The sequence below is a fragment of the Myotis myotis genome, unplaced genomic scaffold, assembly GCF_014108235.1.
Source record: "Myotis myotis isolate mMyoMyo1 unplaced genomic scaffold, mMyoMyo1.p scaffold_m19_p_2, whole genome shotgun sequence".
In the NCBI taxonomy this organism is placed as follows: Eukaryota; Metazoa; Chordata; class Mammalia; order Chiroptera; family Vespertilionidae; genus Myotis; species Myotis myotis.
In genome coordinates, this window is record NW_023416324.1 from 68,536,206 (window position 1) to 68,564,077 (window position 27,872).

Genomic DNA, 27,872 nt, shown 5'->3' on the forward strand with positions numbered 1-27,872 from the left:
GTCCATTAACAGCCAAAGAAATACTGCCCAGTCTGAGATGCTTTGGATGTGTCTTTTATAGAAAACGAGAGGCCCAGTGCATGAATTTGTGCATGGGTGGGGTCCGGCCAGCCCGACCCCAATCAGGATGGATCGGGGCTGGGCCTATTGGGAGAAGGAGATGGTGGGAGGTTGGCCAGCCAGCCAGCCCAGATTGGGGCCCGATCAGGGCCCCCAGGCAGGGCCCCTGATCAGGGCCGGGCCAGTTGAGGGAAGGGACCAGGAGCGATTGGCCAGTGGGCCCAGCCCCTGATTGGGGTTTGGGGGCCAATTGGGGGTATAGCTGGTCAGGTGGAAGGGCTGTTGACGGTGGGCCAGCTGGCTCCGCTCCTGAAAGGGATGGATGGGGAGTGCTGATCAGGGGCCAGCAGCCTGGAGGAGGGGCTATGGGTGGTTGGCTAGCCGACCCTGCCCCTAATGAGGGGGGTGGGGGAGGGATTTGATCTGGGGTGGGGTTCAACAGGGGGAGGGGCTGAAGGAGATTGGCTGTCCAGCCCCGCCCCCTATTGGGGTGTGGGGGGGGTGTGATCAGGGGCAGGCCGGCCCGGGGGAGGGGCTGTGGGTCTATCATGGTGGGGTGGGCTGATCGGGGGCACAGCTGGCTGGGAGGAAAGGGAGGAGGCGTTTGGCCAGCAGGGCCCTGCTCTTGATCAGCGTGGGAGAGTCCAATTAGGGGCAAGCCAGCAGTGGGGAGGGGCCCTAACTCTAACCCTAGCCCTAGCCCTAGCCCTGATCGGATGGTTCGTTGGCCATAGTGGGCATCATATACTGGTTGTTAGGTCATTATGGCCCTCACAGTAGCTGCCTTTTTATATATATAGAAGAGGGTGACCTATACAGTAAGGAAATTTCCAAAGTAATCAACCCTTCCCTACAATGTTACCTTTTTTCTTTCACCTCCTCCTTTGCCAGTCTCTGCCTCTTCTCAACCCTTAATTCTCCCTCTCTGTGCCATCTCTTGACTTTCCTTCTCCTCCTTTAATTCTATCTTCACTTACAAGTCTTTTATTTTCTCCTTAGTACCTGCCAAAATGACCCTGCTGGTAGAACTCAAGATTATGAATTATATGAACTGCTAGAGTAGATCAATCTTTAAATTTTTCAAGTTTATGGAAGAATTAGGATTAGAGGTGCACCACATGACCATTTTGGCTAAGTGCTTAATCATCAATATTGACCAAAATTAATATTCTACCAAAGTTGAGGTTAAATAAATTTTGGAGTAGTATAATTAGAATTTTATTATTAACTATTTTAGTAGTCCAATTTTAAAGTTTTGACACTATACTGCAGGAACAATAATTTTATTTTCTCATTGCTAAACTGCCCTTATAACCTTTACCCTGCATATTTATGATATGAAGTAGAGTCTCACATTTAAGTGCACACAATATTTGGGTTCCCTTTTTGCAAGGCTTTGTGTTTTTGTATTTGAGAAGGAAATTTCTTTAGAGACTAATACCCAAATTTCACTGGGTGAAAGCAAATCACATGACCTCTGCTCACTGCACGGGTCAAGTGTTGGGTTTTTCCAAACCTCTATAATCGAGGTAGGCAAGGGTAAAAGGAGACATAAATGGCTTTGGGAAAGCTAATTATTAATTTCTGCTACAGCTTACCATTACTGTTTGGGAACACAATAAAAGGCCAATTCATCTATCCTAAAGGTGGATACATTGAGATTGAGGATGTCAGAAAGCAAAAAACCCAACATAAAGTAATGCATTATATATATATATATATATATATATATATATATATATATATATATATATATATATATTAGTATATACACATTACATATATATTATATATACATGTTACATACATACATATATATTTTTCTCATTAGACTTCCCTCAGATCTACCTGGTCTTTTTTTCTTTGAGTTGACAGGCTATATGAAGAAAGAAATTACCTTTTTTTTAAAATTAGATGTTCTCCCATCAAGAAATATCAAGCAAAAGCCATAATATGACAATTTGAAGAGGAAGAAATATAACAATGCCAAGATTTTCAACTAAATGAACAATAGAAAATTAAGATACCGATGACATAACTATTTTTTCCAGAAAATTGCATTTTCATATCTTGCTGATAGTTATAAATTGGAATAGAAAAATCTTTAAAGCTTCTACCAATTGAAATAGGAATTCCATTTCTAGAGTTTTATTCTGAAAAAAATAAGAATATGTGAAAAGATTTACCCATAACTATGTTTGTCTACATTGCTTTGGTTAACAACCAAAAGCAACCTTTATGTATATCATTAGAAAATTACTTAACTAAGTTGTAGAATGGATTCAAAGTTAAATGAATTTTGAATGGATGCACAACATTCTGCTTTTAATTTGTTCCTCCAAGAAATGATAAATTCCAAAATTTGATTTCTTTTTGAAAAATTTATGGACTAAATAAAATAAAATCTCCAAAATTTAAAAACAGCTCTCAGTGGGATGTGGAAGAACATGCCCTCCCATACTTTATCATGGGAATGTAAACTCTATGAAGGGAATTTTGAATATTTAACAACACTGCAAATGCATTTGCACTTTGTTCCATTAATCCCACTTCTAGAAATTTAGGCTTAAAATATACTTCCAACAATATGAAAATACGTAGGTGTAAGGTTATTTGTTGTAGTATTCTTTGTAATTTAATATATTGCAAATTCCTAAATGTCCAAACATAGGATATTGGTGAATAAATTATACTATGTGTAGACAAGGGAGTACTATGCAGTTATAAAAATAATGAGGAAGAATTCTATAGATTGATAGATTTTTTCAGGATATTAAAAAATATATTTTTTTATTGATTTCAGAAAGGAAGGGAGAGGGAGAGGGAGAGAGAGAGAGAGAGAGAGAGAGAGAGAGAGAGAGAGAGAGAGAGAAACATCAATGATGAGAGAGAATCATTGATTGGCCACGTCCTGCACACCCCTACTGGCATGTGTCCCAACTGGAAATTGAACCATGACTTCCTGGTTCATAGGTCAATGCTCAACCACTGAACCACACCATCCAGGCAGGAGATATTTTTAGATTAAAAAACAAGTGTCAAAAAGTTTATGCATATGCTACATTTTGTGTAAAAAAGAAGGGAAGATAGAAAAAACTGTAATCTCCACTTATTTTTATATTTGAAAAAAAAGAGTAGTAAACCAGAAAACAATGTAATTGATTACCTACAAGGGGTAGGGGGTGAGATGAAATGAGGTAAAAGGATTCGGGAGGAAGTGGCATTTCTGAGTACACACTTTGCATAGTTTGACTTATAGAAACATGTTAATATCCTGCATACTCAACAACTTAAAATGGAATCAGTAAAAATGGGAAGAGGCAAACTCTAACACTTGAAACAAATGAACCCAATTGTATTTCAAAGGAATACCATAATTACACTGAAGAGGAGAGAGAGACATGTCACAGGAACATAGGAGTCACCTTGAAGGGCACCAACTGGAACAATTTGAACATCAGAATAATTAAATACACTGATGAATTATAAACCCTGAGAAATATTAATTTAGAAGTCTATATAAATATTCATAGATAAATGAAAAATTGGATGAATGAAGGGCTCTTTCTTATAATAGGCCAAATGTCAACTAGCAAATGTAGAAGTAGTGCTGGAGCTGGAGAAGTCAACAATCTACAACTATCATAGTAAAGATTGCATCAAGAAATAATCATTAATTGATACTAAATCTAGGGGAAATTTTTTATGAGGAACAGGACATTTTCATGCCCTTAAAATGATCTCAGATATCAGAAATACCTTGACCAGATGATCAAAATGCTCATCAGCAATGAATGCTAGATGGGTGTTGTGTGCTTCCAGAGAGGATACTCCAAGAAGAAAACATCACCTGCCTGGGCCTCCATCAGAGAATGGATAAGGTAAATCTGTTCATAACACAGCATCAAACTCCAAATGAAGAATATTCTATTTAAAGGAAGGGGAAGTACATTCTTCAAAAAGTCAGTTCTTTCTGGTTACCTGGGCTGCCTTTTTTAGTTCTCTAGATGTTTTTATTTACCCCACGAGGCTGGCCACTTCTGTGACTATGTCCACACCTGGGACCAAATGACAGAATAACAGAGAGAGAGAGATTTTTAAAAAATCATGTTTTTGCCACCTCAGTGGGATTACAGCTGTACTAATGAGAGAGGAAGGTTCTGCACTCTCAGAGCTTTGACTCTTGTGGGCTCTCTTTGCAATCTCTGCTATCACTGTGATGAGAGTGTTTTTGAGCTGGGGAATGAGGGGTGGAGGGGGGGAAGGAAATTTTGAAGAGGTGGAAGATGGTAAAGTCACCACAGATTAGATGGTATTTAAAATTCTGGTCTTTTCCTCTAATCTACCTGCTATCATTTTCTTTCAAAGTCTAAAATACTTGCCCCAAGCATTCTGTCCAGATTTTATAGTTGTATTCAGAGGTTTAAACACATTCATGTATGCTTTTTTCATTATATCAAGAACTAAAAGTGCTTTAGATATCTTTTTAGCTAGGAAAAATCCCCCTGAATAAAATAATTTCTATTATAAATACCACATTTTAATAAACCAAGTGGGGAGTTACAAAATAACTTAATTTTCCAAAGAATGAATAAATGCTTTGACAATGAAAAACATCTCAGGATCAGCTAACAATGTTGAATTCTCAAAAGAACAGCATGACAGCTAAAAAAAAAAAAAATACCTTTAATTCAACTATTAAATACCCTAAGCTGTTCTTATTTAATGTTAAAAGTCATATCATCCATCATAGCACCTGTTTTGCTCAATGCCCAGCATCTTAATTTAGTGAGAAGAACACATGACAAACACCTTTCCACTGTAAAGACTCAAGTTAGTAGAATGCTCTGGTTGAATCCGTTAAATATAACAGCTCTGAGTGATAAAAAAAAGAAATGTATTTAGATGACAAATTAAAGAGTCTTTCAAACAAGAACACAAATCCAGACACCTCTTACATTCAACAAGAGTACTTTGGCACTATTTTAAAGGAAGACATGCATCCAGGTGCTCAGACAAGATCTTTTTTAGAGTAATTAATTATGTCTTCAGAAGACTTTCCTCTGGAGGCTTCATAAGTCATGAGCCTCTAAACGCCCTAATGTAGACCTCTACTTCTTTTCCATGGTAGATTAAGAAAGGCCATGAGTTAACCACATACCATTAACAATTAGAAGCTGTACAAATCTATTGTCAGATATTGGATAGCATATAGTTCAAGATGATGATCCCCAAAATAAAAACAAATAAACCAAACTACATAATAACTCTGTAGTGATTGAGTGGAGCCAATTTTCAAACTATACAGGATGGGAGAAAGAACTCAACTAAAGTCCAATGGCTTCACTAACTTGAGGAAATTGAAATTCAGCAACACTGAAGTGGCTTGATGCTTCAGGGTAGAGTACCAGAAAGGAGAACACTACAGAGAAAAACAGCTTCAGAAATAAGTATAAAGATCTCCCTGAATTTGTAATTATTTGGTCATTAATAGACATGTGAAACTCCACAAGTGTAGCCAAGGCATGAGTAGAGATTTGTAAGATGAACAATTTTCAGAACCCACACAAGGTAGTAGGATGTTCAAACTTCAACCAGACAAAGCAGAATCCTTAGTAATCATTTCTGATATTTGTAGGAGACTCCACCAGGATCAAAATTTTGTAGTAGAAATGAATTATCCCTGGAGCGAAGAATATCCCAAACCTACCATATGTTATTGAAGTTAAGCTGATATAAATTCAAATTACAGTTTTATAACTTTAGAGTGTTAAATGTAATCTCTATGGTAACCACAAAGAAAGTAGTTATATAATGTACACAAAAGAAATAAGAAAGGAATATAAACAGTTCACTACAAAAAAATCAACTAAACACAAAAGACTGAAATGCAAGAAATGAGGGAACAAAAAGCTATAAGGAAATAAAATCCAAATAGATGACAGAATAACCATAAAATAACTTGCTGGGATTTTGATTGGAATTATATTGATTCTATAGACCAAGTTGGGATAAACCAACATTTTAACAATATTGAGTCTTCCTATCCATGAACATGGAATATCTCTGCATTTATTTAGTTCTTCTTTGATATCTTTCATCAGGGTTTTGCAGCTTTATACTCTTCATGTAGACCTTGTACATATTTTCTTAGATTTATGCCTAAGTATTTCATTTTGAGTGTGTCAATATACATGTATTATGTTTTTAATTTCAAATTCTACTTGTTAATTGTTTGTTTATAGGAAAGCAATTTACTTTTGTATATTAACCTTGTGCACCTTTATTTTTAATAGCTCCACTTGGAAGCATCCTAAATATCCATCAATGAGTGAATGGGCAAACATGCTGTACTTATCCATACAATGGAATAATGGAATTCTTACTCCACAATATAAAAATATTAACTCTGGATAACTCCACAACATGGACAAATCTCAAAAACATTATGCTGAGCAAAAGAAGATTCAAAAGAATTTATACTGTATGACTATATACAAATGAAACTTCAGAGAAGAAAGCCCTAATTTATAGTGGCAGAAAGTAGATTAGTTGTCTAGGACTGATTGTGTGGGAGTGATGGGGAGTTAAAACAAGGGACTTTTTGGAAGTGATGAAAACATACATCTTATTGTGGTGGTAATTACACAGATGTGTAAATTTGTTTAATTTCTTTCTACTTGAACTAGCTTGTGTGGTTTCTATTATTAAAATTGGACACTAACTGAGAGAGTCTTAAAGACAGGACAGAAGGTTCCCTGGAAAACCAGTAGGGAATTGGTTTCATAGAAAGAACAGTGTGCACAAAGTTATTGCAGTATGAGGAAGCATGACACACGTGGCAGGCCTTATAAATCAGAGTTACAGATTCCATGAATCACAGAAAGCATACGTCTTTTCCATAAAGATTATTTTATTTAAAGTGTGTTTATTATGGTGTTAGATTTTCTCATACCATAGAGAAAAGGCAATATTTTCCAAAAGTTCTCCCCACTTGAACTTGAGGAAAACTGTGCTTAACCAAAACAAAAGGGGAAAAATCGGAATTATTTTCTAGAACATCTATATGTGTGTGTGTGTGTGTGTGTGTGTGTGTGTGTGTGTGTGTGTTGAACCAAATTTAGGTTGAAAAACTCAAACTGTTGCCAATCGATCTCCCCATCACCAATGTCACACCAGTGTTTGCATACAGAAGAAACTTCAGCAGGTCATTTCATAGCAGCAAAGGTCCGCATCAAACCTAGAAACACATGCTTTCTACAGCCCTGGTGCATTCAGATATCTCCATAGGAATTTGTACAACCTAATGGATAATTGGAGACACTACTAAGAGGAATTAGAGGATACATTAAAAAAAAAAAAGTACCCATACCCTATAATTGCTGTTCCTTTCAAAGAGTCTGGCTACATAAAATTCAGGACACACGTATTATCTCTGGAATCAGAAATTAAAAGATGCAAAATTCAACAAATAGACAAAATACAACTAATGGACAACCAAGAGAAAAATATGTACCTTGATAATAATTAGAAAAGTAGAAATGAAAATATTGAGGAACCTTTTCTTTTCTCTTAAAACTAGTAACAAAAATCAAAAATTCCAAATATCAAAAAGGGCACAGGAAAAGACATTCTCTACTCCTACTAGTTGCAGTAGAATTGTATAAAACATTTTTAGAAAGAAATTTGGCAATGTGAAACAAGAATCTTATCTTTTTTTTTTTTTTTTTTTTTTTACCAAGGAGCTCACTTCTAGAAGTTCATCCTAAGAATATGTTTAGATGAAAGAATAATTTTATGATGAAAGATTTCCACTATAACTTTGTTCATTGTAGTGAAAAGTTAGAAGCTAGAGTGAAGTACAACAATGTAGAAATGATTACATTAAGGTACAGAATGTACTATGAATGCATGATAGTTTGGAAATACATTTATGTTATAATGTGGGGTGAAATATAGAATACAGAATTAAATTACATTGTGATTGCAATTGTGTTTAAAAACCTGTGTTTATGAACAAAGCCTAGGAGGTAATAAAGAAACTGCTAAATTAGGTCAGAGGCTTATGAATTTTTTTTTCTATATCCTAAGCTGTTGTGATATTTTATTATTTTTATAATTAAATAAATGAGAGTTGTAAGTCTTCTGACTTTTGGAAGGCTAAAAGATGTTCTAAACAAATCACTAAAAGTTAAAAATTGCAGAAGAAACCTTCCATCTCATTATGAGGAAAGTGATTGTAGCCTAACCATCAAAATTGATCAATCTAGTAGAAATTTTAAAATACATTCTACGTTTCTGGACATTAGATTCATCCCTTGGAAGGAGCAAGAACTCATAACTTTCATCCAAAAGTCCTGGATCTACCATTAACATGTATGTAATTCCATACCCACTTAAAGATATGGTTACCTATGTGTACAAAATGAATAGTGGTGAGGCTCCCCTGACTCACCACTCAGTATAGTTGTAAGAATTATATGAGATAACACAAATGAAAGTCTCTTGTAAACCAAGGATTGGCTCTAGGCATTTATTAGTATTCATTGTTTGGATTTAGCTTTGATCACACCAACCTCCTCAGGAGGCTGAGTCTAAAATAGTCACAGTAGACATTCTGTGGCCTTAGAAGAATGTCCAGGGAGACTGATCCACCATCAGCATAACTTCAAATTGCTCCAGTCACCCATTGGACAATGGGCTCTCCATAGTCATTGTGAGGTGGCGGAGAAGGGCCACAGAGTTTTCTGTTTTCTTTGAGGAAAACAATGAAGAAAGAAGGCAAGAGAGATCTTCTTTAGAAGAGAGAAGAACCTGTGACTTTGAGAACCAAACTTCCCTCTGAGGCGGATACCTATCTGGCAGTCTCCCAGGCAGAGGGAGAATCCAACATAGCTTCCTACAGAAAAGAGTGGTCCTTCCTGGTGATGCCAAGACACTGACCTCAAATTGCCAGGGCACTGGCACAGATGGCATACAGATGTATGTTAGCAGCTGCAGAGGCAACGCAACCAAAATTTTCTGGTCAACAGCAAACTCTTAACAAATGTTTAAAGCTTAACAGAGATGTGAAGGCTGGGTATCCCAGAGGCTCTAGTAATAAAGCTCTTTTAGAACAGAAATCTTGTGAAATTTTGTATGGTTTTCTTCCTAAAACTTTGCCTCTGTCTGCTAGCTGAACGGGGTGTGAGGGCCTTATACAAACTGACCTCCAGCTTCAGTAATATCCATAAGTCATGGCCCAGCAACCACGCTGCTTCCAAAAAAAATGTTCTTGGCTTGATTTTATAACCGATTGCCTTTTCAGTTGGTATATAGGTCTGCTCATCCCTGAGACAAGGCTAATGATTTCTGGTTTGGTTGCCAAATACTTTCAGAAATTCTAAATTCATTTTTAATAAACTTTATGTCACGCCTAATTCGTGCCAAGCACTGCTGTAAGTACTATGCAAATATTAACTCTTATTCCAATAGACCCTTCTTTCCGTGGAATTACAGTGGCATCCCCCCATGGAGAGGGCTGCAGTTTTGAACTGCTCCACACTCACCCGAAACATGTTGTTTATTCCCCACCAATTGCGGACAATTCCCCACAGTGTGTTCTCTGGGGCTTTGTCCTGACTGGATGTAAATGGCTCCTCTCTCTTTCCCCCAGAGAAGCAGCCATTAGAAATGGTTTCCTTTTTTTGAATTGATCCCACTACATAGGGGCAGAGGGAACATTTGCCCACCAACCTTTTATCTCATCTCGCTCCTGGATGTTTCTACCTTCCCCATCTGCAAGCCTGACGAGCACACTGTAAGCCAGATTTGCTACACTGATAGAGATGTCTAGTTTTCAAAAATCTTCAATCAAGTTTTAGACCCCCAGGCCCTTTTTTTTTCTGCTTTCCATTCTTTCTTATTGGTTAACACCTTTCTAATAATCAGGTGTTCAGAGCTTGTATCATCTTATCACTTTGCAGGTTCAGTTTCCAGGTGCTGTTTACTGTGACTCTAGGGCTTTTGAGGCATTTCTGCCACTCAGTGGATGTCTCTGTTTCCAGTTATTTCTCTCCAGGCACTTAGCTCCTTCCTACTTTAAACTTTAGTTATTACCTGCCTCACATTTATAGTCATACTGGGTTTCTTTCTATTATTGCTTGTCAATCTGTAATGTGCACTACATGTCCAGGTTTATAATGACCTCATAATATAATTTCTGTGTTACTTTACAAAGTTAACAAATGTCATCAACAGCTAAAAGGGTATATTAATAATGATAAAAGAGTTAACATTCATTGAATACTTTCCACATGCCTGGCACCAGCTAAGCACTTTCACATATACTGTTACAGTAAATCCAAATCTGTAGGTGCTATTGTCAACTTTTTTTCTTTCTTTTTTTTAATATATATTTTATTGGTTTTTTACAGAGAGGAAGGGAGAGGGATAGAGAGTTAGAAACAACGATGAGAGAGAAACACCGATTAGCTGCCTCCTGCACACCCCCTACTGGGGATGTGCCCGCAACCGAGGTACATGCCCTTGATTGGAATCAAACCCGGGACCCTTCAGTCTGTAGGCCGACGCTCTATCCACTGAGCCAAACCAGTCAGGGAATTTTCTTTCATTTTTTACAGATAAAGAAACCTGTGGTTTAGAAAAATTAAGAAACTTGCCCTAGCTGGTTTGACTCAGTGGATAGAGCATCGGCCTGCAGACTGAAGGGTCCCAGGTTCGATTCCAGTCAAGGGCACATGCCTGAGTTGTGGGCTCAATCCCCAGGAGAGGGTGTGCAGGAGGCAGCCGATCAATGATTCTCTCTCATCATTGATGTTTTTATCTCTCTCTCCCTCTCCCTTCCTCTCTAAAATCAATAAAAAATATATTTAAAAAAGAAAAAGATATAAAAATTAAGTTGCATAGTTAGTAAGTGAGAAGATCAGGATTTGAACCCAGATTGTGGATTTAATCATTAATCTACATTGTTTTCACCTGTACTTAATAAGAACCATATGTAAAAAGGCTGTATTTACTTTTGCCTACTATTTTAAATAATATACGATAGCTAATGTAATTGTTTCCAACTGTGGAAAAGCCTTGATAAATTGGCTTACTGTGCAGAGGCAAAGCAACCAAAAATGTGTGGTTAAAAAGAGTACATGGTAGAATATTAAGACACTTCACAGAGATACATCAAGCATAAGCACTGAAGGAGACTTTCAAGAATAGCGTGTCCAAATACAGTAGTCCAGCCTTACATGTGGCTTCACTTTCCCTGGTTTCAGTTACCCATGGTCAACTGCAGTCCAAAAACGTTAAATGAAACATTCTAGAAGTAAACAATTTATCATTTTCAATTGTGCACTGTTCTGAGTAGTATGATGCAATCTCACACCATCCCACTCTATCCCAACTGGGATATGAGTTTTGCGCTTCTTGTCCACACTGTATACACTACCCGCCCTTTGTTAGTGGCCATCTTCATTTGGGTAGCCCTTATTTTATTTAATAATGACCCCAAAACACAAGAGTAGCAATGCTGGCAATTTGGAGATGCCAAAGAGAAGCCATAAAGTATTTTTCTGTAAGTGAAAATGTGATAGTTTTCAACTTAATAAGGAAAATCCTATATAATAAAAGGCTAATATGCAAATTATCCCCTCAGCCAGGAATTTGACCAGGAGTTTGACCAGGGAGCAGGGCCAGCAGGTCAACCACCTGAGGCCCCGCCCCCGATCAGGGCGGGCTGACCAGACCCCACCTGTACACAAATTCATGCACCGGGCCTCTAGTATAAATATATACAGAAAGAACAAATCTTTTATCCATGAAATTGTGGAAAAAGGAAGGAAAAAACAAACCTCACGATAGTTTTGTTGTAGCACCTCACACTACAGAAGTTATAACCACATTGCATGACCAGTGCTTAGTTAAGATGGAAAAGGCATTAACTTTGTGGATAAAAGTCAGGAATGGAAAACATGCTCCATTTGACTGGCAATGTGTTTTCACCAGAAAGCAATGAGCTGGGGTGGGGTGGAGCGCGGTAGAGAGCGGTAATGGGGAAAAAATGTGTGACATCTGTAACCCTCTCAACAATAAAGATAAAATTTTAAAGACTTCAGCAATGGATCCCCTGAAATGAGTAACAACAAGCCATTTATTGCAAGTAAATGATGGTTACATAGATTCAGGAATAGGTTTGGACTGAAAATATAAAAATTACTGAAGAGATAGAGCATATTCGCATGACTTTTATTTCAGTGTATTGTTATAGTAGTTCTATTATTAGTTGTTGTCATTAACATCTTACTGTACCTAATTTATAAATTAAATGTTATCACAGGCATGTATGTATAGGAGAAAACTTAGTACATGTAGGGCTCAGTACTATCAGTGGTTTCAGAGCACCCACTGGGGTGGGTGGGGGGATTGAAACAAATAAGGCGAAACTACTGTATCTTATTTAAAAGAGGAGGACCCTGAGTTATATACATAACTTTATAAAGTTTACAGATGTATTCACAGCAGAGCACGAACCCCAGTGCTCCTTCCACCCCGAGTTCCTGCCTGAATGCTGAGGAAAAGCAGCTTCCGGGAGCCACCAGGTGCCCATCCCTGGGCCTCTATGGCTCTCTGAGCCAGAGGACCAGAGCCCACTATTGCTGTAGCTCACTTGCAAATTAAATCTTGCATTTTGCCTTCCCAGTGTTGCCTCTGCTATCATCCATACGCCTCTTCAATTAAAGCGCAGGCCAGCTCTGTGCCCTGTTCCTGGCCTAGCATTGATGACAACCTACAGAGGCTGCTTACTTGCTTCCCTGGTCAGTCATCAACCCAGTTCTATCACTCTTCACTCCGTTTCCTCTGCCTGCCATGCGTCCTTTCTCTGCCTACTCATCTTAAGCCATCAGTCCCCCAAGGTCCAGGCCATCTCCCACACACTCTCTGAAGCCCTCGCTAACCACCTCAGGCCAAAATGATCTCTCTCACCTCTAACACCCTAGAACCCCTATTTCCCATGCCACTCATTTACCACTTATCATATGCTGCCCTGCATTGTCTGTTTGATATCTTTTTATCTAAGAGCCTAGCTTGCCTTGAGGGCAGAGATCATCTCTTATTCATCACTGTATCTACCACATTGCTTAGCCTAAGGGCCCAGAACAAAATAGGTGTTCTATAAATGTTCATTGATTTATTGTACGTGAAAATGAAAATGACTTTCTTGCTTCGATGGTGACCCAAGAAAAGAAAGCAACTTTTTTGAGACCCATGGGATCAACCCAGAAAAGACTTTTAGAGCTCACAAAAGAAAAATAATTTGAAGTATTTATGAATAAGACTATATCAATGAGCTGTTAAAATAGCTTAAAATGTTTGAGTAAATTAGACAAACAAACAAATGATCAGTCTATGGATTTGAATGCTTAGAGATAGTTTTCATTAAATTTTTCAAACCAGTTATACATATAAGCATGGCTTGAAAAATTGACTGACTGATCACCATCCGATGACTAAAGCTAGAGAAAATAAAAAATCATAATTCTGAAATTCTCAATATGTAGTGCTCTTATTTTGGGGTTTGAATATTCTGTTGGGATGAGTCAACATATTTTGACCACCTTCCTCATTGTAGTAACATCTTAAATGCTCAGAAACCAAAGCTCGGAATTGTACTTATAGAAGAACTAATCTAACCTTTACAGACAAGACTTTAATTCTGAAAGAGATGGAATCTTTCATTGCTTTCTTCCAGGGACTTTATTTAACGTTTTTTAGCCTCCTAAGATCGATAAAGAGCTTTTGGCTATCTTGTTCTTATAACTCCATATCATTTATCAACAGACTGATCATTCGGATTGAGGCTGATTTGGTCAGCATACTGCACTATATTTAGGTTGAAAACTATTGAATAAATTGGATACTGTCATTGACAAACACATTTTTCACTCTATGTAGTAGAGGAGTAGAAATCTAGAACTAGAAGAGACTTTAGAAATCAACTTCCCCAGTTTTTGAATTTTACAGGGTGATATGGAAGCTGAGAAATATTAGGCAACTTGTCCAAAGACATATATTTTTACTGAAGTAGTTATTTTTATTATAGAATAGACTCTTTGTCATCTAACAATTAGCCTTATTGGAAATAAACTTTAAAAATGTTTTTAAGATTATTCTCTGGTAGAATCGCATTCAAGGCAGAATATAGAAATAATAATAGAAATAATCTCCAAAAAAAAGTGCTATTTCCAAATTTGTTTCTCCAACAGAGTAATGTCAGAAAACTAGTTACATAACAAGTATTTTATTTTTTAAATAAATGTATCTGAATGTAAAGAGAGAGAGAGAGAGAGAGAGAGAGAGAGAGAGAGAGAGAGAGAGAAATCTCAATCATAGATATGAAACTCTGTAATAACAAAGACTCCTTAAAAGGTGCAGTTGGAAAGGATGGCAGAGTCATGTGATGGCTGCAGGGCTCCCATCCTATAGAGAAAGGACCAACCTGTGAAATCAGGTTGTTGAAGTTTAGTTTATCTTCAGCATTCCCAATCTCCATTTTCTATGGCTTCTCCTCTTCTCAACTCCTACCTCATATGTTCTATGTCCAGCCAGCAAGGAATCTAAAGGTGAATTAGTTATATATAGGTAATAAGTAAGGACCTGTCAAAGTAATCATCTATTTATATGGCAACTTCTTCCCTTGGGAGGATAAAACAGGGTCTAACGACCATTTCTAAGAGTGGATTGAGACAGAAGAATTTATGTCCCATTTGTCTCAAGCATCTCCTGGCTATCAATTCAGTCTTTTTTTGACCCAGGTCTTCTTGGCAGGCAGATTTTTCCATCTAGTTCCAGAATCACATTTTTCACTTCCTAGCATATATTATAATGATTATATTAATCATTTCATGTCACGATCATCATACTTTTTTCATAATTCTGGAATAAAATACATGCTACTTCTTTTATTTCTACCTTGGCAACAAGTTCTGACAATAAAACATGACATTGAAGAATATGTCCTCACTCATAGGTATCATTGAACTCTCTTATAATTAAAAGCATAACATTTACATGACTACTATGTAATTTGGTGTAGTCAGAATAAGTTACATTTCTCCTGTACTTTACAACTTACATTGGTTACAATTTCACATTATTTTACAACGTATGATGACTCTTGAGGTACAAAAGGGAGAGTAATTGTTATTATCATGCCCATTTTACAGTTAAAGAAACTGAGAAATCTGAATATGTCCCTTATTGGTGGTACTGGCCTTTCTACCTCTTCTTCTTCTCCTAGAAGGGAAAAAGAAAGTAAACTAACGTTGGGACATTAACATCTATTATGTGTTAGGCACCATGTTAAAAACAGATAACATTTTAGCAACTTGCCAGATTCCAGCAAAATTTTAGCAAACTGAATTTAACAATACCAAAAAAAAAATCATACACCATGAGGTTTATTCCAGGCATACAGGATGGTTCAACATCTTCAAAAAAACCAATGTGATACACCACAATAAAAAAATAGAGGATAGGAGAACCAAGATGGTGGCATAAGGTCTAAACCTATACTTGCCTCCTCCCACAACATTAAAATTATAACTATAAGACAAAGCAGCTATCATCCAGAACAGGGGTGGGCAAACTTTTTGACTCGAGGGCCACAATGGGTTCTTAAACTGGACCGGAGGGCAGGAACAAAAGCATGGATGGAGTGTTTGTGTGAACTAATATAAATTCAAAGTAAACATCATTACATAAAAGGGTACAGTCTTTTTTTATTTTTAGTTTTATTCATTTCAAACGGGCCGGATCCGGCCCGGGGGCTGTAGTTTGCCCACTGCTGATCCAGAACCACGGGAAAGCTGGCCCAGTGGAAGTTCTACAACTAGAAGGAAAGAAAAAAGTGCATTGAGACAGGGTAGGAAGTGCAGAGGCACCAAGAACAGAGGTACAGAGACATGCGCAAACCAGGCTGCACTGGGTGCACGGTTTTTTTCAATCGGAAGGGGATACAAGCTCTTGAATGCACTGAACTCATTTATGGCGAGACTTGGGTCCCAGACTCATATGGGAAGAAACTGGACTGTCTTGCAGCGGGTTGGAAACTGCGCAGAGGGACTGGGGCACGCGGAGACTCTGACAACAGCCATTACTGTTTGCTCCGTCCTGGTGACTCCCTGAGGCCCCGCCCCACTCAGTTTACATCCCCATCCAAGCTGTGCTCAGCAGTGCAAAGGAAACACCTGCGCTTTTGCAGGTGAACCTAACAAACTGCAGCTGGGTCAGTGAGTTCCAAAATTTCCAAACCCCAAACAAAACAGAGGGTCCTCACAGTCAGCCAAAAATGCGGAGACAAAGAAACATATCACAAATGAAAGAAATGGAGGAAAGCAAACTAATGGAGGACATAGAGTTCAAAACCACAGTTATAAGGCTACTCAAGAACCTTCTATGAACCTCCGAGGAACTTAGTGAGACCTTCAAGGATCTTAATGAGAATGCCAAAAAAAAAAAAAAAAAATGGAAAAGGACCAGTCAGAAATTAAACATACACTGACTGAAATTAAAAATATTATACAGAGATCCAACAGCAGACTAGAGGATCCCAAGAATCAAGTGAAATATTTGAAATAAGAAGAAGCAAAAAACACCCATCCAGAAAAGCAAAAAGAAAAAAGAATCCAAAAATATGAAGATAGTGTAAAGAGCCTCTGGGACAATTTCAAACGTACCAACATTCGAATTATTGGGGTGCCAGAAGAAGAGAGCAAGATACTGAAAACCTATTAGGAGAAATCATGACAGAAAACTTCCCCTACCTGTGGAAAGAAATAGGTTTACAAGTCCAGAAAGTGAAGAGAACCCAAAATAAGAGGAATCCAAAGAGGACCACACCAAGACACATCATAATTAAAATGCCAAGGGCTAAAGACAAAGAGAGAATGTTAAAAGCAGCAAGAGAAAAACAGTTAGTTACCTAAAAGGGAGTACCCATACAACTGTCAGCTGATTTCTCAACAGAAACCATGCAGACCAGAAGGGAGTGGCAAGAAATATTCAAAGTGATGAATAGCAAGAACCTACAACCAAAATTACTCTACCCAGCAAAACTATCATGTAGAATTGAAGGTCAGATAAAGACCTTCACAGACAAGAAAAAGCTAAAGGAGTTCATCACCACCAAACCAGGATTATATGAAATGCTGAAGGATATTCTTTAAGAAGAGGAGGAAGACGAAAAAGGTAAAGATAGAAATTATGAACAATGAAGTGACAACAAATAATTATCTATCAACAAATGAACCTAAAAATTAAGTCAGAATAAACTGGTGAATATAATAGAAGCAGGGGCATAGAAAGAAGTGGACTGACAATGCTTGAGGGGAAGGAGATGTGGGGTGCGGGAAGAGACTGGACAAAAATCTTACACCTATGGATGAGGACAGTGGCAAGGGGTAAGGGAATGGGGTGGGGTAGGAACCAGGTGGAGGGGAGATATGGGGGGAAAAAAGAGGAACATCTGTAATAATATGAACAATAAAGATTTATTTAAAAAAATAAAGGATAAAAATCATATGATCATCTCAATAGATGCAGATAAAAACATTTGACAAAGTTCATAATAAAAACTCCCAACAGAGTTGTATACCTGAAACATATATAATGTTATTAATCAATGTTACCACAATAGATTTAATAAAAATAAAACTCCCAACAAAGTGGGCATAGAGGGAATGTACCTCAGCATAATAAAGGCTACATATGACAAGCCCACAGCTCACATCATATTCAAAAACTGAAAGTTTTCCTCTAAGATAAGGAACAAGTCAAGGATGTCCCTGCTAACCACTTTTATTTAACTAGTACTAGAAATTCTATCCAGAGATATTAAGTTAAAAAAATAATAAAAGCATCCAAATAAAAAAAGAAATAAAACTATCTCTATTTGCAGATGACATGATATAATATATTAAAAAAACCTTAAGACACATCCAAAAAACTATTAGAAATAATAAATGAATTCAGTAAAGTTGCAGAATGCAAAACCAATATACAAAAATCTGCTACATTTCTATACTCTAACTAGTGGCCCAGTGCACAGATTTGTGCAGATTGGAAGGAAATTAATTAGAAGATGGCTGTCGGGGCAGGACTGAGCAAGACAGGCCAGACATGCCCTGAAGCCAACCTGCCTCCCAACAGGCTCTGTGCTCCCTGCAGGTCCTGTGCTGCCCGCCACACCTGTGTTCCCTGAGGAGCCAGTGTTCCCAACCATCCCTGTGCTCCCAGTAGGTCCTGTGCTCCCAAAGGACCCTGGCTTCCCAGAGGTCCCTGTGCTCCCTTCCCTCCCCCCTCCCCCCACCATGGGGGCCCAGATTTATGTAGCCTCCTTCTGCACAGTCCCTTGCAAGTTTTCCCAACAGCAGATCCCAGTGCCTCCAGCTAGCGCCAGGCTTGGTGGGACCCTGTGCAGGGTGCCCAGGGCATGGTCTCTGCTGCACCTGCTCCAGGTCCAGCTTCAGCTCTAGCTGAGGCCACAGTCTCACCTCAGGGCCCCTGAAATTTCTCTCCAGATCCTGTTTTCATACAACTGCTCTCATCCAAAGGCCCCTTGGAGGGGCCCTTCTCCCCTAGGCCCTGGTATGACTTTGTGGGTGACAGCGATGTGGACCTCTTCAAGTTACTGGATCTATAAGGGATTCTGTCCCCACCAAATGATTGCTGATGGTTTCCTGTGCTGTGCAGAAGCTTTTTAGTTTGATGTAGTCCCAGCTCAGCAGTAAACTAGATTCAGGCGACAGTGCCCCAGCAACAACATAAGTCACTGCCAAAGGTGGAATCCCACAGCCCCTCACAAGGAATCGGGCTCCCTCTTCTCTGGTTCCAGGGTGCGTCACTCGAGAACCATGGCTGCCAAGTCACCACAGCTTCGCAGTTCCTGTGTTGAGCATCTGCCCCCTGGTGGTCAGTGCGCATCATACCTACTGGCTGGTTGGATGGTCAGATGGTCACTTAGCCTTTTATAAAGCATGTCCCAAAATTCACGCAAGAAGTAATTTTGATTTAAAAAAAAAACAAAACACAGGTTTATAATTGAAAATTGTAAATTTTTTATTGATTCATAAAGTATACAGTATAGGGTTATGTATGGAATAGCATACCAGGTAAATAGCCTCCACGGCTTTGCTGGCACATATGCAAAGCCGTGGTCTTCATTGGTCTTCATTGTCCCTGCTCCTGGCCCATAATTGGTACTTGGTAATGCTTATCAAATTGAAGGGATTGAAATCAAAGGGCAACAGATATTAGAATCTGATTCAATAAACCAAGTAAAATTAGGCTTTTATTTTTTATTGTTGTTGTTAATGCTCACGCAAAATTCAAATCTTGCATGAATTTTGGGACATCCTTTATATATAGATAACAAACTGTCAGAAAAAGAAATCAATTTACAATCCCATTTACTATTTCATCAAGAGGAATAAAATACCTCAGAATAAATTTAACCAAGAAGACAAAAGATCTGTACACTGAAAACTATACCATTTATTGAAGAAATGGGAGAAGATACAAATAAATGGAAATCTATCCCATACACATGAATCAGAAGACTCAATAGTCTTAAAATGTTCACATCACTCAAAGCAATCTACAGATTCAATGCAATCCCTATCCAAATTCCAATGGCATTTTTCTTTTTCTTTTTTTAATTAAATCTTTATTGTTCAGATTATTACATTTGTTCCTCTTTTCCCCCCCATAACTCCCCTCCACCCAGTTCCCACCCCACCCTCCGCCCTCACTCCCCACCCACTGTCCTCATCCATAGGTGAACGATTTTTGTTCACTCTCTTCCCCCATCCCCCACCCCCTTTCCCCCCCCCCCCAAGAATAGTCAGTCCATTATGGCATTTTTCACAGAAATAGAAAACACAGTCCTAAAATCTGTGACCATGAAAGACCTCAAATAGCCAAATTAATATCTATATATATAAAAGGCCTGTGGGTCATAACCCCGGGAGGCCATAATGACCAAACGAGGGATGGCAGGGTCTGGGGACCTGCTCCTGCGGTGGCACTTTGGAGTCTGGGGTTCTGCTCCCGCGGTGGCACAGCAGGTCTGGGGTCCCACAGAGCGGTGGGTCTGAAGTCTCACATGATTTCGCATGCTGGGCCTCTAGTTGAGAAATAATAGTAAAGTTAGAGGTGTCATACTTTCTGCTTTCAAACTATATTACAAAGCTGCATAAATCAAAACAGTATGGTATGGGCATAAAAACAGACATAGAGGTCAATGGAACCAAATAGAGGGCTCAGACACAGTGTATACTCAATTAATTGATGACAAAGGGGCCAAGAATACACAGTGGTGAAATGATATTTCCTCCAATAAGTAGTTTTAGGAAAACTGGACAGCCACAACAAAAGAATAAAACTGGCTAACTGTGTTACACCATACACAAAAACCAACTCAAATTGGATTAGAGATTTAAATATAAAACTTGAAACATAAAATTTCTAATAAAAATTTAAAGGGTAATCTCCTTGATATTGATTTTGGCAATGATTCTTTTTTATTTGACACCAAAAACAAAAGCAATAAAAGCAAAAAGTAAAAAAGTGGGACTACATCAAACTAAAAAGCTTCTGCACAGCAAAGGAAACCATTAGCAAAATGAAAGGAGAGTATATAGAATGGGAGAAAATATTTGCAAATCATATACCTGATAAGGGGTTAATATCCAAAATAAATAAAGAACTCCTACAAATCAATTACCAAAAATATCCAAACAATCTGACCTTTTAAAAAATAGGCAAAGGAACCAAATAGACATTTTTCCAAAGAAGATATAAAAATGCCCAACGGGTACAAGAAAAGGTGCTCAACATCATAATCATCAGGGAAATGCAAATCAAATCACAATGAGATATCACCTCACACCCATTAGGATGACTAAAATAAAAAAGACAAGAGATAGCAAATATTGGTGAGGCTGTGGAAAAAGGGGAACCCTTGTGCACTGTTGCTGGAAAAGCAGTATGGAAGTTCCTCAAAAATTAAAAATAGAACTGCCATATGTTTCAACAATTCAACTTCTGGGTATATATCCAAAGGAAATAAAATCACTATCTGGAAAAGATACATGCACCTCCATGTTCACTGCAGCATTATTTACAATAGCCAAGACATGGAAGTAACCTAAGTGTCCATTGATGGATGAATGGATAAAGAAAAAAATATATATATATATATTTTCAAAACGGGATATTATTCAGCCATAAAAAAAAGAAGGAAATCCTGCAATTTATGACAATAGGGATGGTCCTTGAGGACATTATGCTAAGTGAAGTAAGTCAATGAAATAAGTCAGAGGAACAGAAATACTGTATGATCTCACTTGTATGTAGGATCTAAAAAAACCCCAAAACTCATAAATAAAAATGGAAAACAAATTGTTGGTTGCCAGAGGTTGGGAGGGAGGGAGGAATAGATAAAGGTGGTCAAAAGCTAACAACTTCCAGTTATAGGATAAATAAGTTCTGGGAATATAATGTACAGTATGGAGGAGGAAGGGGGGTAAAGTTGCCTATCTCTTAATCAATTCTGAATTTGAGTGGAGAAAAGGGACTATTTGTTGGGCCTCCTAGTGCCATAACATATATATATATATATATATATATATATATATATATATATATATATATATATATACACATACACACACACATACTAGTATATCCTGTTATATACATTACCTGTTACATATATATATCTGTTATATACATATATATATAAATATATGTTATATATATAATAAATTTAAGACAGTGTAATTTAATAGTTCTTAGAAACCATTCTGCTATAAAGACCTTAAATACCACTTCACCAAAATGGCTTTCTGAAACTCAGTGCTTTATTTTCACACAAAAATTAAATAATTACTTAACCTCAATAAACCATTATTTCTAATTTCTAATTAGAGTAACAAATAATGAAGCCAATAATAAAGCTCATTTTTACCATATTTTTTGTTTTATAGTTGTGTATAATATCAACATGTCATGAAATTTACATGCTATTTCAGTAATTGTATTTACACTCTTCATTTAATATTTATATGCTTAGCACTATTTCTGAAAAGCAAATTCACTAGCTTAATCAGAGCTACTGATATGGAAAGTGAATGGGTCTTTCCTTCAGTGGTGATAAAATAGGAATTAAGAAGGCAACAATAGTAATGTTTATGCTTTTATACAGTAATTGTAACTACTTCTTATACACAGATTTGAAGGCTTTTGCTTTAAAATCAATGTCAAAAAACTGAAAATAATCCTTACTTAATTTAAGATATCAATGCCCCATACTATAACATTTACAACTGATTTATTATTGTATATCATAGGATCATATACATAGTCTTAACATTTCTCGTGAACTTTGTCAAATTAATCTGCATGGATAGCTATAAAACAATCTATTTCTGAATTACCCATTTGTTAGTGCTGAGAAGTAGGAATCTTTTGACAATAATTAACAATGTATGTCCATGCATATTAGCACATAAAGATTAAATTTTTAACACAACTTCATTTCATGATGAAACAAATCCTATTGTGCTAACTCAATGCTAACCTATGGTATCTCATTCATTATTTCCTAATTAACCTCCTAATAGCCACATCATAGGAGATTGTGTCTATAATTATTTTAGATATCAGTTTTAAAAGCTATTAAAGGAATAGAATATATTTATTTCCAAAATATATTTGGGAAACCAAAGTCTTGAAATTTATACAGAAGAAAATGCCCTGCCCAGTGGATATTGTTTGTTGCAGCATCATAATAAATACTAAAGGTGCATGTTGGAAAGAAAATTACTAAGGCAATACTCATGGATATTTGAAGGAGAAAGCTCAAAAATAGAAATAATTATATAAAGTAATATTCATATTATCTTGTTTTTAGAAATGCCCAAGTAAGAGTAGAGAATTTTGAAAACAAAACTTTGAGAACAGTTTTTTTTAAGTACATCACAATGACCAGAAAGAGAAGTTATCCATGAGAATCATACAACATTATCAAAATTCAAAACGTGTTGTTTTCATGATAATCTACAGTCTATGTGTACATTTCTTTTGAAGGCCTCCTTCCACTCAAATTACAGAGATGCCATTTGATTGCTTAAATCTGATTGATGAGCTTGTACTTATTTTCTATTAAAAACTTCTCAGTTGAGACAAGTGGCCCATTTGTTTCCTCAGAAGAGCAATACAGAAAAGACTGGCATTCCTAAAGAAAGGTAAGGGGGATGGAAGACGCCAGCCAGGGCTTCTACTGCTACTGAGTTGCTGCTACTGCACGGCTTACCACTAGATGTCCTGTGGATTAAGCAAGAAGAACACTGGTGCATATATTTGCATTCTTATCCCAGCAATGGGTGTTTCTGATTTTAATCATGTAGTTCTGGCTTTCTAAAATAGCTGGTTCATTTTCTGCTACTTTTCTATGGACAGCCAAAATAAAACACGGTGGTGGAGGTTATGTGATGAAGCCTAGCGTGCCATTTTGTCATGCTTGAAAATAATTATAAAAGTATGACTCGAGGGAGGAAAAAAGATGGCGGCTGGCAGGACAGAGGTGAGGGATAGGAAGTGAGTGAGTGAGGGGATGAAAAGAGAGTGTGTGGATGTGTGTGGTGTGTGTGTGTGAGTGAGTGAGGGACAGTTAAATCCGGCAGGAGCAGCAGAGGCTGGCAGACCAGGCTCCCTGGGACAGGGAAAGACCAACACCACTGTGGGCACTCCCCGGACTGTGGGACTTGGGCACGGAGCCCACACCATCTTGAAGGGGAGAGCGGCCTCTTCTAGGAACTCATCAGCACCACAACCCAGACAGGCCTGGGATACTGCCCGCTACCCAGGAGCCACTCCAGCCAAAATCCTGCTGCCCACCCACAGACTCGCAGACCCAGGGATCTTCACCTCCAAAGGAGCACCGTGCCTGCAGCAGTAAGTGCAGCTCCCCCTCCCCAGCAGCAGACCTCCAACATTGCATTCACACGTCTCCAGGTCCCCAGCGCGCAGGTCTTCGAGGCACACCACTCCATAGACTTCTCTTAGGAGTCACTGTGAGCTCCAGCTGGGTGTGATTTTGTACAGACACAGGCACACTGCCCCCTAACAGAAATTCGGAATTCCCTCTGCATGAATAACTGCCCACACACACACAGCTGCACAACTTAAGTGCCTGGGTCCTTCAGCACCAGGGTCCCTCAAAGTGCATCATGAGGATTAAAAATGGTGGCAGAGTAGGGGGATGCTGCATGGTCATGCTCCCAGGAACAAGCTGGAATTACAACTGAAATACGAGAAGGCTTCTTGAATAATCAATGGAAAACTCATAGGAGAGAACCCTGATACCCAAGGACCGAAGGTGGAGCCAGCATAGAGACTGGTAGGAGGGCAGAGAGGTGACCCACAGATGGCAACTGAAGTCCCAGAGAGATATCTCAGCTGGTGGTGGGGTGGGGGTGCCACTGAGAATTCTAGGATCTAGCCCCAGAGCTAGGCTCCCCAGCAGAGAGCACCAAACTGAGGAAGGTACCCACATAACATCAAGCTGTGAAAAGCAGTGGGGTGCTGTCTGCCAGGGAGTGGCAGCTGAAAGTTCAGGCACCCTCTTAAAGGGCCAAGGCACAAACATTCCCCATGGAGCCACCCAACTTGTGCTCTGGCAGAGGAAGGGTGAAGTGGATTGGAGCTGTGAGAGCAGAAGCCAGCACTGGGGACTCAGAGGATAGAGCTCAGAAGGCAGACACCCCAAGTCTCCTCGGCTCAGTCATTCCCTCACACAGCCATATAGACATCGGCTTGCCTGGGGGGAAGACAGTTGACACACCCTATTGGAAAACACCTTGCCCTGAGGCCGCTTAAGAGATTAAAAGTAAAAATTCGAAGGAGTAGCAGCTGTGTGTGTAGCCCGCTCCCATCCAAGGAACAGCAGCCTCATGATCACCACACTCTCTGTCTGAGAAACAGCAGCTGTGTGTGATGCCTCCCCCCACCAGCCAGAGGAGCCACCACAGCTGTGAACAGCACCCACCAGAGTTGCTGCTGCCAACTGAGGAGCAGCTGCTACCACAACCGCCGGAGGAGCAACCACAGCCTGAGGAGCCACTGCCACCCAAGGAGCAGCCACTGAATGACTCAACATCTAGATATGTCGGTGAGATCAAACATGGGTAGACAAAGAAACCCCCAAAGGAAAGAAAAGGACTCGCCAGAAAAGCAGCTAAGTGAAACAGAGGCATGAAACATGACAGAAAAAGAATTCAGATTAAGGGTCCTAGAGTGCATAAACCGGTTGGAGGAAAAAATCAACAACTTATGCAAGAAGCAAGAAGAAACAAATGAAAAAAATCAATAATTTATGTAAATATCAAAAAGAAACGGATGAAAAAATCAATAACTTAGGTAAGAACCAAGAAGAAATGAAGAGCAATATAGCTGCAATAAAAAACACCATTGAAAGTTTCAACAGTAGACTAGGAGAAGCGGAGGATCAAATTAGTGAATTAGAAGACAAGGAAGCAAAACACACCCAAACTGAACTGCAATTGGAGAAAAAAATTAAAAGACAGGAGGAGAGCCTAAGGGAGCTTTGGGACATGAAACAAAACAACATATGACTAATAGGGGTGCCAGAACAACAGAAAGAGGAACAAGGATTAGAAAACCTATTCGAAGAAATAATGTCAGAAAACTTCCTTGAGGTGGGGGGGAAAAAGTCACACAAGCACAGAGAGTCCCAAACAAGGTGAACCCGAAAAGACCCACACCAAGACACATCATAAATACCATGGCAAATGTTCAGGACAAAGAGAGAAGCTTACAGGCTGCAAGAAAGAGACGGAAAGTTACATACAAGGGATCTCCCATTAGATTATCAAATGATTTCTCAACAGAAACACATCAGGCCAGAGAAGAATGGATGGAAATTTACAAAGTGATGCAAAACAAAGGACCAAATCCAAGAATACTCTATCCAGCAAGGCTATCATTCAAAATTGTAGGGGAAATAAGAAGCTTCACAGATAAAAAAAAGGCTAAGGGAGTTGATCACTACCAAGCTGGCAATACAAGAAATGCTAAAGGGACTGGTGTAAAAAGAAGAAATAAAAAGCTCAGAAAGAAAACAGCCACACAAAAAGAAATGGCTACAAACAAGTACCTTTCAATAATAACTTTAAATGTAAACGGACTAAATGCTCCAACCAAAAGACATCGAGTGGCTAAATGGATAAAAAAATATGACCCATACATTTGCTATCTACAAAAAACCCACCTCAGAAGAAGGGACTCACACAGACTGAAAGTGAAGGGATGGAAAAATATCTTTCAGACAAATGGAAATGAAAAAAAAGCTGGGGTAGCAATACAAAATAGACCTCAAAGTGAAGGCCATAATAAGAGATAAGGAAGGCCACTTCATAATACTAAAGGTATCAATACAACAAGAGGATATAACCCTGATAAACATATATGCACCCAATGCAGGAGCACCCAAATACATAAAAAAATTCCTGGAATATATCAGGGGAGAGATCGACAACAATACAATCATAGTAGGGGACTTTATTACACCACTGACATCACTGGATAAATCCTCTAGACAAACAATCAGCAAAGAAACAGCAATCCTAAATGACTCACTAGATCAGATGGACTTAATTGACATCTTCAGAACACTTCACCCCAAAGCCATGGAATATACATTCTATTCAAGTGCTCATGGGACATATTCAAAAATAGACCATATACTGGGTCACAAACAAAGTCTCCCCAATTTCAAGAAGATTGAAATCATACCAACCATCTTCTCAGACCACAATGGCATAATATTAGAAATACTTTGTAATACTTTAAGCAATAAAACAATTTTTTAAAAAAGTGCATCATGAGCTCAGCACCCGGCAAAGGCACTTCCACAGTTGCTCATTCCCCCTGAGCCCATCTATCCACAGAGAAATTTGGGAAGCCGCAGTGAGCCTCTGCTGGGTCCGATCTTGGACAAATAGGGATGCACTTCCCTGGGCAGTAGAAATTCTGATTCACCCATCCTGGATACCTGCCCAAAGATGCCCTTCAGAGTGCTTCCGTGTGCCTGCGCTAGCAAACTCACTGCGGGTGCTCCTGTGTGCCACCACTTGGAACACGCGCCTATCCACCACAGGTGCATCAGCAAAAACTGAGCTTCCCCACCCCACAGCTCCAGAACTCTGGACACTAAAGTTGCATGCTTTTCCAGCGTGCAGGTCTCCCAAGACCACTGCTCCACAGGCATCTCTGAGGCCCCGCTGTGAGCCCCACTGGACACACACTTAAATAAACAGGGGTGCACTGCTGGGCTGTAGAAATGCTGAATTCCCTCTTCTGGGATACCTGCCCACAGACACTGCAATCCAGTGGCTTCAGTGCCAGGACCCTTCAGAGTGTGTCAGTACACCCTGCTGGCAAACACACCACAGGTGTCCCTGTGAACTGCCGCTGGGATCATGTATATCCAACCACGGAGGCAGCAGCAAAAGCTGTGTCTGCCCACCCCACAATGACATAACTCTGGACACCACAGTCACACCTTTCCAGAACTCAGGCCTCCTGAGCCCCACCACCCCAACAGACGGTTCCTGGGTGCCACTGTGAATCCCCACTGGACACGAGTGATTTCAACCAAGGGCACAAGATAGCAAAAATTGGGACACCCCTTCCATGGCTGCTGACTTCTAGACCACCTCAGTTGCGCCTTTCCAACT